The sequence below is a fragment of the Mastomys coucha genome, unplaced genomic scaffold (assembly GCF_008632895.1).
Source record: "Mastomys coucha isolate ucsf_1 unplaced genomic scaffold, UCSF_Mcou_1 pScaffold8, whole genome shotgun sequence".
Lineage (NCBI taxonomy): Eukaryota > Metazoa > Chordata > Mammalia > Rodentia > Muridae > Mastomys > Mastomys coucha.
This window is the reverse complement of record NW_022196914.1, coordinates 75753285-75770972: the sequence shown is the minus strand read 5'-3', so window position 1 is coordinate 75770972 and position 17688 is coordinate 75753285.

Below are 17688 nucleotides of genomic sequence, written 5' to 3'. Positions count from 1 at the left end.
AGAAAACATCTAATAAAAAAAGAAAATTCCATTCTCAAAAAGAAAGAAAAAATAATAAAATAAAATGACATAGAAAAATAACACGCTGGAATTGAACAAAACAAACAGAAGGAAAAGAGTCCAGGGAAAGAAAAAAAAAAGGCACAAGTAACAAAGACCCACTTCTTCATACACCCAGGAATCCTGTAAAACCAATAAAGTGGGAGGAATAATACAAGCAAAGGACTTGTAGGGTAAAAAGAAGATTGATTTTATATATACGTGTGTGTGTGTGTGTGTGTGTGTGTGTGTGTGTGTGTGTGTGTGTGTGTGTAGCTTTAACAAAAAAGGAAGACCCTGACATGAGACAGGGAACCTCCCAAGATGCCATTTCATTGGTTTTCTGCTGGCCAGTTACTGCTGGGCACCCAGCTTAACCTTAAGAGCAAGTTGTTTTCCCTGTAAGACTCCCTTGGAGGAAACTAAATTTTCAGTTCCAACTGATTGTCAATAGGAGACAGTGTGTGGGCGAGGTCCAGAGCACATCTTCACTTTTTCTCTCATCACTAAGACATGCACTAAGATTGGTGTAGACCCATGCAAGCTCTGTGCCTGCTGCATGAAGTCATATGTGTGTTGACTGTGTTGATTTAGAGGGCCTTGTTTTCTTTGGGTCTTCCTAAAAGTTAAACAAATGTATTTTATAACTGAAAACAATTTTATTTGGAAGAAGCCATTTGTGTATTAAATCTTTTACTGTCTTTTGGTTAGGTTTTGTTCCTGTCTCTGTGTGCTATTTGGAGAACCGGTGGATTTCTGAATCGTGATACCATAAAAATTTAGAGGTAGACTACCTATGATAGCGACCCATTCTCTGAGGTTATGAAGTTAAGAACAATTAAATTAGTTGATTGAAAAGTTGTATGTTGCAGATTACTTGAATAGCAATAGTTAAATGGGGACAATGCTTTCATTTGTTTTTATACCAAATACAATAACTTACCTCCGTATACACAGGCATGCATGCATGAAACCAGAATTGATTTTTTAATTAGATAAGGAATGAGAACAGGTTATCATCAGTGAAGCACGTCTCTATACTGAAACATAAGGATATACATAGAGATAAATGTCTGAATCTCTAATAGGAAATGAAGACAAAAAGGTTACTTTTAAATTTTTCAGGTCAATAATGACCAAATATTCCAAAGTACTGAATTCTCAGTGACCTATGTCAGTTGACAAGGTAACACAAGTCTTAAATTAGTGGGGAAAAAAAATCAGTATCTATTTTTTTTTCCTTTTGTTTTTCGAGACAGGGTTTCTCTGTGTGACCCTGGCTGTCCTGGAACTCACTCTGTAGACCAGGCTGCCTCTCAGAAATCCACCTACCTCTGCCTCCCAAGTGCTGGGATTAAAGGTGTGCGCCACCACCACCCAGCAAAAAATCAGTATCTTACAGACATGAATGAATGAATGAACAAATTCTTAGTGAAGTTTTTAAATAAAACATGACAAATACTGTTTATACATTCAGCAGTTTCGGAAACTGAACATCCCTAACACCTAAGAACTCTTAACATAGCATTTGTATAAAATGCTAATAAAAATTGCTCAAGTTGATTTGTGCTGTCATATATACACAGAAACTTAGAAAGGAAAGGCTAGAGAGTGAAGCAGAAGGAAAAACAGTGAGTCTGTTTGTAAGAAATAGTAAAAGGAAAAATCTGAGCCAATTTGGATTGAATAAATTGAAATATATTGTGAATATATCATAGTGAGTCAGATGGAAATTTGATTTTTATCTACTGTAACTATAGTTAAATCACCTTGTTGCTTGTGACTTGATTTTCTATTTGATATATCGAATTCAAAGCATACAAACAAAATTATGCTATTATTATTATTGATAATAATTATTTAGGTTGATTATCTAATTAAAACATGGCTATGTAATAAATTAGTAACCAACAACAAACTTAGATTGAAAATACTGAAGTAACAATCTAAGTTTACAAAATGAGCATTCATTTTTCAAATTTATACCACTTAAGACAGTGGAAACATTTGAAAAAATATATTTCCTTCTATTGTGGATCCATCAGTTCTCATAAAATAATTATATAAAAATAGGGTTTACAATATCAGATATACACAAATAACTACTGTTTTAGAAGTAAAGCCTAATATTATAGTCTTATAGTTGAAATCAAGGGATATTGATGAAAATTCTTAATAATAGCCTTTTATTTTTACCTCTTGAACTAAAACAAAGACATGGGTCAATCATATATAATATCCAAATTTCTTGCACATATTTCCACTTGATAGTTGGCTATGTCTCCAGAAAAAGATCATTGTGACATTTCCTTTGAACTCAAAACAGTTTTCCCTTTGATTAGCAATAAAATGCATATTGTTTTATAGACTAACATATTTCACTTTCTCAACCAATTTAAGGTCTGAAAAACATAGTCCTCTTCAAGTACCCATGATGTCATCAGGAGTTCAGGAATATGTTTATCTCCATGTCCTCTGGTTTCACAACTCCAAGTCTCTCATTTAGTGATAGCATCATATTTTCTGTAGGAAATAGGAAAATAAAGAACTCATTCTATTGTCACGAGAGCAGTAGACCATTAAAGAGGCACTATACACAACCGAACTCACTGGGAACATTAGCAAATCTCAGCTCTCTTAGAAAAAAAAAGGTAGTTTAAGGAAATGTAGAGAATGAGCCTTAGTCCATACTTATGTACTAAGTCACTACAGGAGTGGAATATAAAATGAGAGTTTCTAACTGATATCGGAAAAGTAGCTAACCCTGCCTTGCTGAAAACACTTCTAACTATGCTAACTAAACAATGCTGATTGGGAAAGAAAACACACTATTACTTAATCCAGAGTGCTGTTCACTAGGAAGCCTGCACAGGAGTTTGAGAAAAAGACCCTGCGCCCTCAGTACCAGTAGATGCTAGTTCACAAAAACAAAACAAAACAAAAAACAAAAATAAACAAATGAAAAACCACCCCAGTTCCTGGAGTATTGAAATCCTGCCATTTTAAATTAATAGTCACAAATTCCCCCATCACAAAATTTTGTCCTCAGTGATAACCATTCATACAAAGGCAGACAGGCATACCCTACCATTATCAAATCTATCCAATTGTGATTCTTCTAAACCCAAATGAAAACAGGGTTATTTTGCAAGTCACCTCATTATTCTTGTAAAGTAAAATCACTTAAACCTGATCTTTAACATTGTTACTAGAACAAATGCTTATGCATTTAGTTTGTATATAAGTGTGTGTTATATATGATTCCTCACATTAGAACATTTAAAATGAATATAAACCATTTGAAACTGTTGTTTAGAGCCTTTTCTTTTAAAGACCCTTCATATTTCCAGCCATCTCTCTTGATCTACTGTAAGATGTGGACCAATAACAAAGCCAGATGGTTACAAGATTCGAGAAACAAACAAACAAAAGCAGAGGGGCAGGAGATTATGACTTGCTTAATGCATCAAAGTCTGTCAGCAGCAGAGACAGGTGGGCTAGCTCCCAGGTGTTTGGTCTATGGCTCTTTCACTAAGTAACAGATTAATGGGGCTCAGGGCAAATGGTATTTTCCAGAACCTTTGAACACTAAAGATACTTATCTATTAGAAATTGAAAATTATGATGTCTCTGCTAGCAATGATGTTTAATGTTTTTGAAAGGGATATTGAGGCTTTGGATAAACCCAAATATTAAAATTATTTGAATTGGTCTTCTTTACACATCTGACTTGTACCATACCCCATTTAAATTTTTCATTTTCAATTTCAATAATGCATTCCTTTCTCCAAATTTTAAATATACAAATGTCACAAGAATGGTGTTATTAGGGACTGCACACGTGCATTTATGAGCATGTTCTCTCTCTCTCTCTCTCTCTTTCTCTCTCTCTCTCTCTCTCACACACACACACACACACACACACACACACACACACGATAAGCATAGTTCTTTGTAAAATAAACAAGTTTAGTGTATTCTTGCTGGATGACTCTGTATTTTTAAGCAAATGGTCCAATATTTTATGGAAGCATGTAGCTAATAGATGGAAACTAGATGTATAGGACTATATAAAACTTGGCATATCTTTTTCACCTAATGTTCCAGCATCATACTTATAGACTCGATTATAGGATGCTGTAAAAGCTTCTTACCTGCTAGCTAATGCACACATCCTATACACTCATAAGATTGAATTGAGCCACCTTAAATTAACCAAGATATGTAACAAACTGGTCCCCTGCCTCTTCCAGAATAGTGTGTCTTCTTTGTCCCTCACTCACTACCCTTCCCAAGCAATTCAGATATGGATAGAATACACTGGATGCTATATGGTTAAAAAAATTGTCAGTACATCTAAGAATACTTTCTGATTCCCTGGATTCTCTGTCAAGAGTCAAGGGCAATAAATCCTTAGAGAAACAAGAGGGAAAGTCAGAACAAACCAAAAATGGTTAGTGACTAAAACAAGTTAGTTTTTGCATTATTCATATTTTCAGAAAAATTATGATGCTGCTTTATCATGAATCTATTGGACAAAATGATATAGCCCTGACTCTGTCCACTACATCAACTTTCTATGCTCAATCCTGTATCATCTTTCACCAGAGAAACACAGCATCTTGATAACTCATCCTCAAAGATCTGTCTATATACCCTTAAATGACAGTTTCGATCTGTTAAGCACCATGAAATCATAACAGTTTCAAATTGCAAATCATATCTTCTGACATTTCCTTTGCAAAGCAGTACTTCTTAATGCGAATTGGAAAAAGCTGCGTTTTCTAACCTTCTGCAATATCATCTCCATGGTTTCTATTATCTATTGTTTCATAACAGGGCACCAAAACCCTCTATGACTAAAATAACATGATCATTCATTTGCTTATAATTTTGAAAAATGTGTTGATCTTGAAAGGAACTATTCTTTCTCGCTATTTGTGGCATCAGCTGGGGCCACTTAACAAGGTCTAGAAGACCCAGTGCTCTGATTATGTTCACATGACTCAAAGTATGGTATAATGTTGGCAAGGCACATCACTCATCCATCATGTACTCCCCTCATTGTGGCTGGTTGGGCTTCCTCAAGACAAGGCATTGAGACTTCTAAAAGCAAGAAATGTAAATGTTAAGTGTTATTTACACCTTTATGATGAGAAACACATACAGATGCTAAGACACAAACATTTGTGCTCACAGCTATATTATCACTTTAAGAAGAGCAACAAATAGTCCTGGTAATAGCATGGGCTGTGTTGGAGGTTTCCATGGGGAACCTTGGGTCAACAACTCAAATATATGTAACCCATTCCTAGCACTAGAGATTTTATTTTATGGTGAGACGTGTCAGTTAGGGCTTTGTCACTCTGCTTCTTTTGGAGACATCTCCTTTAGAACTGAGTCTAGCTGAAACATATTAACCAGGAGGGTGATATGAATTTAAGCTAGCCTGGGCTCCAGAGTTATTTTTCACACAACCTTGGCTACAAAGCAAGATCTTGTCTCAAACAAAAATTATACTTAGAAATTGATTTATAGTACTTTCATTTTAAAAGATTGTACCCAACTTTCCTTAAAAATAGACATTAACCACATAAATTGAATATAGAAATGCTATGTTGTATAAAAGACTTAATTTTGCTTAGCATTGGAGAAAGATCTATCACTGAATAATATTACAAAATCTAAATATGACTCTACCTTTGGTCCACTCTTTGGTACTTTGGGTACCATTTAGCATCTTCTAACTGACGGCACTGGGAAGGCCTGTAAGAAGGTCTATAACCAAAGCTAGTGAAAAGATGAAGTTTATATTTGATTTTATAAATATATATATATAAGGTTTTAGAAATCAATCATATTCTTAATATTCTAGCATCTTAGTTCTTGTTCTATTGCTGTGAAGAGTCATCATGATCAAAGTATCTCTTATAAAATAAAGCATTTAATTTGGAGCTTGTTTAGAGTTTTGGAGATACTTGGGCCATTATCATGGTGGGAGCATGGCAGCAGGTAGGCAGATAGGGTGCTGGAGTGATAACTGAGAGGTCTACATCCTAATCTGCCAGCAGCAGAAACAGAGAGAACCTGAGCCTGGTGTGGGCTGTTGACACCTCAAAACCTATCTCTTGTGACACATTTCCTCCAGTAAGACCACACACCATGATCCTTCTAATCTTTTCAAACAGTTCCATTCTCTGAAGACTAAGCATTCAAATATATGAGCTATGGGGGTAAGAGGGAATTCTCATTCAAACAACCAGAGCCAGAGAATTTAGTATGTGAGTATATCCATATTATAGAGCCTGTTTTCATTTTTTATGTAATAGGAATTTGTAAACTCAATGTATACCATAATATTATTTCTTTTGTCTTTTAAACTTTCTTCTGACGATAATTATATTAGAAGTAAAATGAGATGCTGATCTTTCAAACAGTACTTTTATATGCTGTATATTAACTACAGCAATAATTTAAAATTATTTAAAGTTGTTACAACAGCAACAACAATAACAAAGAAACTCTCTCTAAGCTCAGCTCTCAAGGATCCTGCTCCTGATTCTAAGATACCCTGTCATGACATATTATTTGTCCAGGAACACAAGAGGACTGGAAGTCCCTAAATAACCTTGGAGAATGTACATTTTATTATGGCTGTTAAATGTGCAGCTGGTTTATAAGTTGTCAAACAAATATGGTTCTCTCAGTGCAGTGGATTTTTATTAAATTTTTAAAAAGAAGAATCCAGGAGGAGAGGACCTCGGCCCTGTGAAAGTTCTGTGCCCCAGTGTAGGGGAATGCCAGGGCCAGAAAGTGGGAGAGGGCGGGGTGGCAGGCATGGGGATGGGGGAGGCAACAGGGGTTTGTTTTTGTTTGTTTTTTTGTTTTTTGGAGGGGAAACTGGGAATGGAGAAATTCGCATGTAAATAAAGAAAATATCTAAAATAAAAAAAAAAGTGTACCAAGAATCAACATGTAGGTTAGTAAAAATAAAGAGACTTATAAACTCTATACTTCAGGGATGGCATTTATAGTGAATAAGCAATCATTTAAGCTACTGAAATTCTTAAAGAAAGATGAATTCCATTTATATGCAACTATACCATTTGTAAGTACCTCTTAAAGAATATAAAATTATCACACTACTAATTTGTGCTTCCTATATATGGTTTTCTTGTCCTACATAATTAATCTATTATATCATGCTACAGATATATTATATACAATATGTCATATATATTAATTTGAATTAAAATCTTCTTATATTACATTGTCAAATCTATAATAAATTTGTAGAGAATCCACAGGAAAGTGCACATGAACATAAACTGGCTTCAGCATTGTTTGTACATGCCATGGACAATTGTTGCATGTAGAATTTTTACTACCCTTGACAACAGGCAGTACAGTTGTCTGCAAAAACAATTATTTTCTAAGTATTAGTCTTCAACAGTCTGGCTGCTATGATGATAGAGTATATAGAAATCATTATATATTTCTATTTTATTTTTCTCTTCTTTTTATTCTTTTTATTTTGTTCCTGGTTCAGGGATCAGGTTCTGAGCCTAAACACACTCTCCCACAGAACTGCAAACCCACCCAACCTCACTTGACAAGTTTATAGAAGGTTCATTCTTCAAGTTAACATTTTTAAAAACAAGAATGAGCTGCCCAGTACCATTCTGGATAGAGGGAAGGAAACTATACATCCTGTCATGAGCCACCATGCAGGTGATGATTAGGACCCATAAATTAGAAAGAAATTAAACATTATACAAGGATGTGAGAAATCCTAAGACTTTATCTCTGTTTCCAGATCAGCTTACACAAGCTTCCCCCATGATAATGCTAATGAATACCATAGTTATAGATGCTGTGAGGTCAAACAACAACAAAAACAAAAACCCAACAGACAAATGAAATAGCCAGTAATTAATAAATGACTTAATATGAAGCATGGAAGGAGGGGTGGCAAGCACATCTTAATGCTACAGCCTGTGCCCAGCAGAAGAAAAACCACGGGTCTGACTCTTGATACTCTAAGAGGAACTAAAACCATTGCCATAAAAATAACAAGCTTTAGCCTGGGCGTGTGGGTAGAATCTCTGTACTCAGAAAGTTGAGGCAGGAGGACTGCTGTGACTCCAAGGAAAGCCTGTGATACACAATGAGGTTCAGGCCAGCCTGGAATACAGTGAGAGCCTCCCTCGACTACCTTCCCAACTGCAAAATTCAAACCAAGTTTTGGGTCTAGTGAAAGAAAACAGAGCTACATTATAAAGTGATTGCATACTGTAAATACATATATAGGCACATATAAATTAAACAATACATAGCAACTGCATGGACCAAACTGATGAACTTTTTTTGACTCATGATTCAAATGACTTCAAATCAAACTTATATAAATAAAATGACAGTACACAAATGACCATTTTCACACAAAAATAATAACAATAACTCTTCACAAAATTAACAGTGCAACCTAGTAAACATCATGAGTGTATATATATATATATATATATATATATATATATATATATATATATATACCATTTGGAGTAAAAACAAGCAAGCTTTGGAACACAAGTCAAACAAGAGATTGTGCTAATTATGCCCAAAGGTTTGACCCAGAGCTCATCCTGTTGAGAAATTAAAGACTCATCTTGCCATCATCCTATGCATTAGTTTGCCTTAATTTTCTCTTTTCATTATTTCAAAATCTGTTATTGCTGAAAGAAACTGGCAGTATTTCCTATTCTGGTGAAGCAAAGCCCTGTACATCTCCTCTTCACTCACCACACCAGCTGAGTCTCAAGTTCAAGGCAAGGTGCTGACTTAGCAGAAATGTCCTGCACAATGACTTCTGCCCCTAACCAAAGACAGTTGTCATTTATATTCATCAAGGAAGTAATCCACAAACAGCAAATTGTGTACCCAGGTCTCAGTTTGTTATTTGATTATCCAGCTTAATCCCATTAGACACTGATCTTTTAAAGAGCATAGAAAACTGCTGACAAAATGCCTCTGCAAACATTCAAGATTCCCTATGCAAGGCACATCCAGATACATAATTAGCCTTGGTAAGAGCTAGTGTGCATGCTTCTTCAGATTTAATCAAAGGAACTCTAACATGAGAATATAACCACAGAAAGTCTTGAAGTAAACTCTTTTTTTTTTTTAAGATTTTTTTTTATTTTAGATATTTTCTTTATTTACATGCGAATTTCTCCATTTCCAGTTTCCCCTCCAAAAAACAAAAAAACAAACAAAAACAAACCCCTGTTGCCTCCCCCCTCTCCCACTTTCTGGCCCTGGCATTCCCCTACACTGGGGCACAGAACCTTCACAGGGCCGAGGTCCTCTCCTCCCATTGATGATCGATTTTGCAATCCTCTACCATACACATGCTGCTTGAACAATCAGATCCCTCTATGTGCAGTCCTTGGTTAGTGGTTGAGACCCTGGGAGCTCCGAGGGTACTAGTTAGTTCATGTTGTTGTTCGTCCTAAGGGGCTACAAACCCCTCAGCTCCATTGGTCTTTTCTCTAATCCCTTCACTGGGGACCCTGCACTCAGTTCGATGGATGGCTGTGAGCCTCTACATCTGTGTCAGTCAGATTTGAAGTAAACTCTTACACTGTGTCTAAGAGGAGCCTACTTTTCTTCCTCACTCAGGATCTGTGGATTCCTGAGGACTGTTTTCTCTGTCAGATGGTCAAATGCTTTAATCTGACAGAAAAGTTAATTTACAATGTGTAGAGAACTTCCCATTCTGTTTATCATAATTCCTGCATTTTCAGGGGTATGGACACTGCATATGACAGTCATTGTATCAGAAGGCCCAAAGAAGTAAATAATATCTTTGATTATGTCTATAATTTTTAAATATCTTAAAAAATATAGAGTCTGTCTTGTATAAGATACCAGAGAATAGTTTGTGGATAAAAATCAATACCTAAGAAGTCATGGAATTTTGTAGATGTTCAGTAATGGGGCTTGATGAAATGATCAGTAAATCATTTATGTGGGGATAGACATTAATTCATCTGTACTTCAGTAGCTATTATTAATAAAACCCTGAACCAGATATAAAAATCTAGGCACTATGAATAAAATGGATTGATTGCTCATAACATCTTTCCATCACCAATTAAATGGGCTTAATGAATAATCTCACCCAATCTTCTGTTCACACAGACTAAAGTATTACTTGAGCAGTATCATATAAGGGTGTTTGCAGAAGATGAATCTTTACAAGCTCGGGATACTTTCCTTTATAATATGTGACCTCCCCAAGCCTCAAGTGGGCTGGACCAGACTTTGTCCTTGCCACAAGCAGCTAGCCCACTTAGAGTGGAGTTTCCTTAGATAAAGAAAGCCCTTTTGTTCTGCCCCTTCTCTGCCTCTCTCAGAAGTTCCTGCTAGGATCCATGCTCTGTTGAGCTGCTTCACCTGCCTTCTGGACAGAACAACAACATGCTAATTAGGCCACAAGATCCTGACTTACTGGGGGATGGGTCCCCTGCCTTTATATTCTCAGACTCTGAAATACACATTGGACCTTGATCAGAACCTTTTGACTTGGTCTGCTTATTTCTCTTGCAGTCTGATTCCCCTATTTTCCCCAAGCCCTTGCCTCTCTTTCAGGAACCTGGTTTACAGCTGGCGGCTACAATAATATAAATTTATCTTTTACCAAAATGATGAGGATGCAAAAAATACAATGTACAGTTGCAATTTACCTGACAGACTTTTTAAAAACTTAAAATTGTCCATCTAAAAAGGACAATGTGAATAGTGTTTCTAGAATCAAAATAGCATATGACCAATGTCATCAAACAAAATATTTATGACTTCTTTTTGTAAATTGGTGAATATTTAAAAGCAGCCCTTCTGCAATGCCAGGTAGACTATTACCAATTAGCATAGTTTGTAAATCAAGTATATTTTCCCTAAAAGTGGGAAAGAGAGGGAAGCCATGAAACTTTAGGAGTGGTAAAAAGATGAATACCTTTTCCAGGAAAACACAACGAACCAAAGGAATCAGCATTCAGACACACAGGAGAACATAGCACTAAGAGAAGGATGGAAGGAAGTGCTAACTGAGAGGCTGAGACCAGTGAGAAGATGCAGGATGAAGTCTATCTCATTGGGACTGACATGATGATAAAGTGTCTTAGTTACCTTTCTATAGCCGTGATAAAACACCATGCCCAGGAATATTTTGGGCTTATGCTTCCAGAGGGATAGTAGAGTCTATGATGTCAGAAAAAGAGAGAGAGCAGAAAATGCATGGTGGCATAAACAGCTGAGAACTTACAGCTGCAACATGAATCATGAATCTACAATGGAGGGAGGATTTTGAAACCTCGACCTCCTCTTCATCCCCCCAACCAGTGCTTGACCTCTCCAACAAGGGCACATTTATTTCCTAACTCTTCCTAAAGATGTACTAGCTGTGGAGCAAGTATTCAAATGTCAAAGATTTTTAGAGGACGTCCCATTGAAACCACTACATGTCTCTTTCTTAAAATTCATTCAAATATTTTTATGCTTTTCTCTTTTTAATTTTTAAATGAGAGCTTTATGTGAACATTTTGACAGTCAGAAAGACCAGGACTTAGATATAATCCTCAGCTACATAGTGAATTTGAGACTAACCTAGGATATAAAAATTGTTCTCTCGAAAAAGATAAAAAGAATTGATAATCAAACAAATGTGATGGTTGAGAATAACTAATACCCACAGCAACTTTGTTACTTAACAGATTGATGAATAGAGAACAACTTAAATACAGAACATGGGAGAAAAGTAGTGATGACCATGAAAAACATAATTTTCTGTGACTTACTAAAGCTGAGAAGTCTTGAGAGATGAGATGTTGTTATGCCTGTAGGGTGCCAAGGTCATACAAAGGTTCAAACATATTTTTCCTGCTTAGTAGGTTATAGTCATATAGTAAAGTGATATTTTTCAGACAGAATTTAGGCACCGAAGATTAACGAAGGGGAAAAGAAACTTTGACCCAGAAAATAGATATAAAGAGAAAATGGGAGACATAAGAAAACATTGGATCCCAAAGTCAGATTGACAGCATCTGTTGTAGTCTTCTAGGTCGCTGAGCAGGTTACTGGACCCATGACTTCAGAATCCCTTGTTGTGAAATGGAAAGAAATTAAGAACAGCATTTAGTTCATTGGGTTAATCTCCTTGCTGTCTTTCACTTTCTGAAGGATGTCCATGCATTTACTGCATTTGACAATTTATAAAGTCTGGAGTATAGCTCAGTGGTTGTCTCAGCCATGGTGTATTGCTATGAAGAGACACCATAACCACAGCAACTCTTGTAAAGGGACATTTACTTGGGTCTGGCTTATAGATTCCGAGGTTTAGTTCATTGTCATCATGGCAGGAAGCATGCTGCATGCAGGGAGACATGGTTCTGGAGAAGGAGCTGAGAGTTCTGCATCTGGATTGGTAGGCAGCAGCAAGAGAGAGGCACGGGGCCTGAGGTGAGCATTTGAAACCCCAAAGCCCCACCCTCAGTGACACACTTCCTTCAACAAAGCCATACCTACTCCAACAAGACCACACCTTCTAATAGTGTCACTTCCTGGTAACCAACTGTTCAATACTATAAGCCTATGGGGGCCAGTTTTATTCAAACCAGCACAGTGGTAGAGAAGGAACTTAGTATATGTACTGGGTTCTGTCCACAATATCTAAACTGAAATTCAGCATATGCCCAAGCCAAAGCTGCTGGGCTTAGCTGTATAATTATCTAGTTCCCTCAGAATTAATGTACACATTTTAGTTTGAAGGTTCCAAAAAGAATATGTTGTTCCTAGACCCACACTACCAAACCCTCTTTGTGTGTCCGATGCTTGTTGACATGAGAAATCCTATAATTGATAACATATTTTTCAAATAACAATGCTGAATATGTTTTAAAATACAGATTAGAGGACGATGAACTGACCTTTCAAGGCACATGGTACAGTTTTAGTCATTCCTAAGAAAGTATATTGAAAATCATGACAATAAATGAGATACAGCATTAAGTATAGGTCGTGGAGTGGGAAAGGAGAAAATGTAAACTTTTTTTAAAGGGTGGACTGAGAGGAACACTCTTAGCTGCTATGTCAATTGAATTAGCACCTCTTCTTTAAATAGTGTGGCGATTGCTCTTTTCCCATTATGACAAAGAGTCACTCTCCTATTGAACCTCAGCTTTACCCCTCCAAGGATTACATAATATTGTTCCACACAACACACTGAACATACCGCCTTCCAATGACAGGCACTCAGGTAATGTCAGCACTCCCTGTGCTTCTGCCTCTGCAAATGCTTCTGTTGAACCAGTCATCCTACTTCATGCTCTCTTGCTGTTGTAGCACACAGCCAACAATAAGGACATATGAAAGCAGATTTTTATGCTGGGGTAAAGGTGATGGTTTAAAAGTAATAATGGTAACAAAGAATGTGTAAGTGTGCTAGGAGCGGTCACAGCATTCTACACATTAGTTACTGCAGAAAGCATGTAATCTAAGGATTGTTTTCATCAGGTTCCAAACTGAAACTATGACTGACTAGCTGAATATGAGTCGAAAACGTTATAAAAATTAAAATTAACCCTGAGAGCAATGATTTCTGTTAATATGGCTCATTTAAAAAGTCATAAAATAACACAAAAAGAAAATTAGCCAGATACACACATACAAGTGGAGAAACGCACATCTTCTAACACACTGCAATCTCACAAAAACACAAAACTGAAAACCACACTATAGCAAAAGACCTGTAAGGTTAAAACAAAACAAAACTTCAAAAAAAAACTTAAGTACCTTTTTTGTTGACCATCCACTGCCAGGCAAGGCCCCTGCACTTATTTGTGTGTTATAATCCACTGTCGTTTCAAACTACATTTTTTTTCTAACCACTTTTAATCTAAGAGTCAACGACAATAAAATTTATGCCCTCTCCAAACCTTGAAGGACTTGACATTTTCAGATATTTTGCAGCTTTTGTTTTTCTACTTCTTATTCATTTCAAATACAAGATTAAAAATCAGTGTAACTGCAGGCAAGATATTTTTAATATTAGCCATTGCACAAAAGTATGGAAAGACAACCGGGCAGTGGTGGCACATGCCTTTAATCCCAGCAGTTGGGAGGCAGAGACAGGCAGATTTCTGAGTTCGAGGCCAGCCTGGTCTACAGAGTGAGTCCAGCATAGCCAGGGCTATACAGAGAAACCCTGTCTCGCAAAACAAAAACAAAAAGTATGGAAAGAGAACTCTTCAAGGGACTAAAGGAAAGGACAGCATGTGCAAGGGGGAACTGTGGAAAGCACCTGCTGCTTCCTGTTTTCCTGTCAGTTCAGGTCTAGATTTGCTCCGTAGTTCAACAAAGTGCAGATGCCCCTCAGACTACAGATCTTACACCAGACCTCTGACGCACTTTGAACTGGGCTGAAATTCAGAACTCGCTTGTCACTTTAAAAAGTTTTTTTTATGATAAAATTTTGCTAGAAATTATATTCACCCTGATAAAAACAATGCAGAGCTATTTTTATAGCATGTGATGTTGATGCTTTATGTGTAACCAGGCTATCTTTTCGGTGATTGTCTATTATAAATGATCTGAAAAAAAGAGAAAAATGAAATCAAAAGTATCTCAGTTTTGATTGAATTTTATTGCTGTGTACTACAAAAAAATCTTAACATGGAGAGGTTTTGTCCTTTGAAATGTTTATAGTTCCTCTTTAGTAAGATTTTTGTTTCTTTCCTCTAAACATTTTCACAAGAATCTGTTATTCATCACATATTTATTTTCTTTATACTTTAGCAGTGGAACGAAATGTATGATATTAAAATAGGAATGGATTACTCAGGAAAAAAAAAAAGAGGAAAAAAAAAAAACCCCACTGACCCAAAGACATCAATCCATAACAGATGTGTATAAAGCGGACTTGTGCTGCCCTCTTTTGGAATAATAAGTGAAACAAGTTCTCATTTTGACTCTGGGCATTTTACTGTTGTCTGTATCTTATTGCTGCACTGCTGAAGAAACAAAAGCGTTGCTGTCAGTCAACCTTTTTTTTTTTTTTTTTTTTTTTTGCTAAGAAAATAAATGAAGAATCATTTCAATTTGAGGGACTCACCCAATTAAATTAGCAGAGAATTAGTGTCATCCTAAATAAAAGTATATTTGCTTCAACAACTATGAAATCCAGATTAGGTGATAGTCCAAGAAATGACAATACGAATCTTCTTATTAATGTTTGAGTTTTCATGTAAGCCTTAAAATAGTTACGTAGTTATTTAAGTGCAAATTTGTATATAAAATGAAATAGACTTGCACATAATTGTTTTTGGAATATTTTATTCAATTATGAAAAACCCTGAGCAAACCTTAAATATACCTTAATTAAGAGAAACATTAAGTATATTTTCATTTCTATTATACTTATACCCATGTGGAAAATCTAAAATCTTGTCAAAATTATCACTGCCAACCAAGGTGCTAAGCCAATGCTTGGTGAGTCTGTAGGGACATCTAAGGGTAGATAATGCATCTGAGATGAACCCACAACTAGAATAGTACCCTCTCTTCCTACTACCAGACAAACCAATGCCAACAAAAAATAAATGAAATGCAGTATCAGATGGACAATATCAGTTGAACACGATGCCTGTCAGATTTCTCAGAAGCATGATACTGCTTGGAGAGAAACTGTTTGCAACTCTGATAAGGATAATTTATGAGAATCATCATGAAATCCTCCCAATGTGCAGGTCTCAAACACCAAACAAAGGCATTAGTGGATTTGGAACAACACCAACGTATTCCCAAATCTTCAGGCTGAAAAAGAATTAGTGCTTAGATGACCCTGCTTTTTGACATCGTTTTCAAAGAACTTTTAGGAAATCTTTTTTTACAAAATTAAACTCTTTCACTATGGGTTTCAGAAATTACTGCCTGTAACCTCCTGTGTGGAAAAAAATCACTTCAGTCATTCCCAAATAGTTAAATGTTAAATTCTTGGCTACTTAAAACATTTTAAGGTCATCTGTCAATAATTCCCAACAATAGCAAGGACCAATAGTTTTTACTATATACTAGATGTAAATAGATTATAGTCATTAAAATACACAATTACCTCCATATTTAATATAAACTTAAAATCAATAATCTTCACTTAAGTATTGTTATAATGTCCAGTTTTATACTATTTTACACTTTTTAAATATCCACATCAAAACTACTTATCATGTGAATAAATACTCATTAGTATTCAAATCTTCATCTCACTTATATTTACATGTATATGCAAATGTATATAATATAAATGCCCACATAATTTATTCATTAATGGTTATTTCAGAAGAATAACTCAATATATTGACACAGATGTTGAGGAAAAATGATCAACTCATTGACTAAAGTTGTATTATCAGAGTCTAATTTTTAGATAACAAAGATGTTGCATAAAAGAAGGTCATCATAACAAGGTCTAAATGAAGCTAAACTATCATGTGCTCATGTGGGAGTCAAAATATCCAGGTGCAACTAACCATATTGGATATTGAAGAGTGAACCTAGATCTATAGATAAGTAATTTGCTTGAATTGGGGTAAGAAAATTAAATAGAGATTGTCTAGACAGAATGACCTCATTGCATATATTTGCTTCTACAGTAGTCTAAATCTAATGAAAATTCTAAATTACTTTATTGAATAAATGTTTTTAGTTATGTATATATGTTGCTTTCTATGAGATGTTGGCAATTGTACAATAGCCATATTAAATTCTCCACTCATAAGAAAAAAAAGTTTTATGAAATAAAGTTTAGAAAAAAAAATCACTTATTCCTTTTCTCTGTTGTTTATTTCTTTTAAATATTCTATTATCAAATAGTATCATTTAAGTATGTATTTCAGACATTACTTTCAGAGTATTTATAGTTTAAACAATTAAGAATTGGAAAAATGAGAATATAAGGGAAAACCCCAATTTGCTTGTATCTTTTATTTTTGCTATTTCTTTGCACATTGCACTGTACAGTTTTAAGTTTAATATATTTCTGTTGTTCTTTAGATTGGATTGTCTGTTCTGATTAAATAATACAAAATTTGAATGACAAAAGAAATTTAAAAAGGATTTAAGTGTTAGGGTTAAGATTCAAACTCTCTGTGATGTAGGTAATGTAAAACACTACAAATGCCAAAGGAGATAAACGGTACCCGGGAAAGAGAGCTAGTTAGTTTTTTAACTTGTAAAAAAAAATTAGCTTCATACCTGGATCGTTTGCATTGTTTTTTGTATAAAGGCAACATTTTTGTTACATATAACATAAAATAGATCTTGAAAATTCAGGGTAAGAACCAATAGTGACTTGGGGTTTTAAAAACACAAACAAGCATAGCAACTGACAAATGCCCATGGCAAATGTTCTCAAGGAGACAGACACAAGGAAATCTTGAAGCTGTGGGGATTAGTAGGCAACATTTTGTGGAACAATTTCAGATTCTTACAGAAAGAAGTAAGAAATTTCCACAGCTTTTTAGTTTGGAAAAATTAAAGTTCTGTGTGTGTCTGTATCTCTGTGGGGGATGGGGGTGTCTGTGTGTGTCTGTGTGTGTG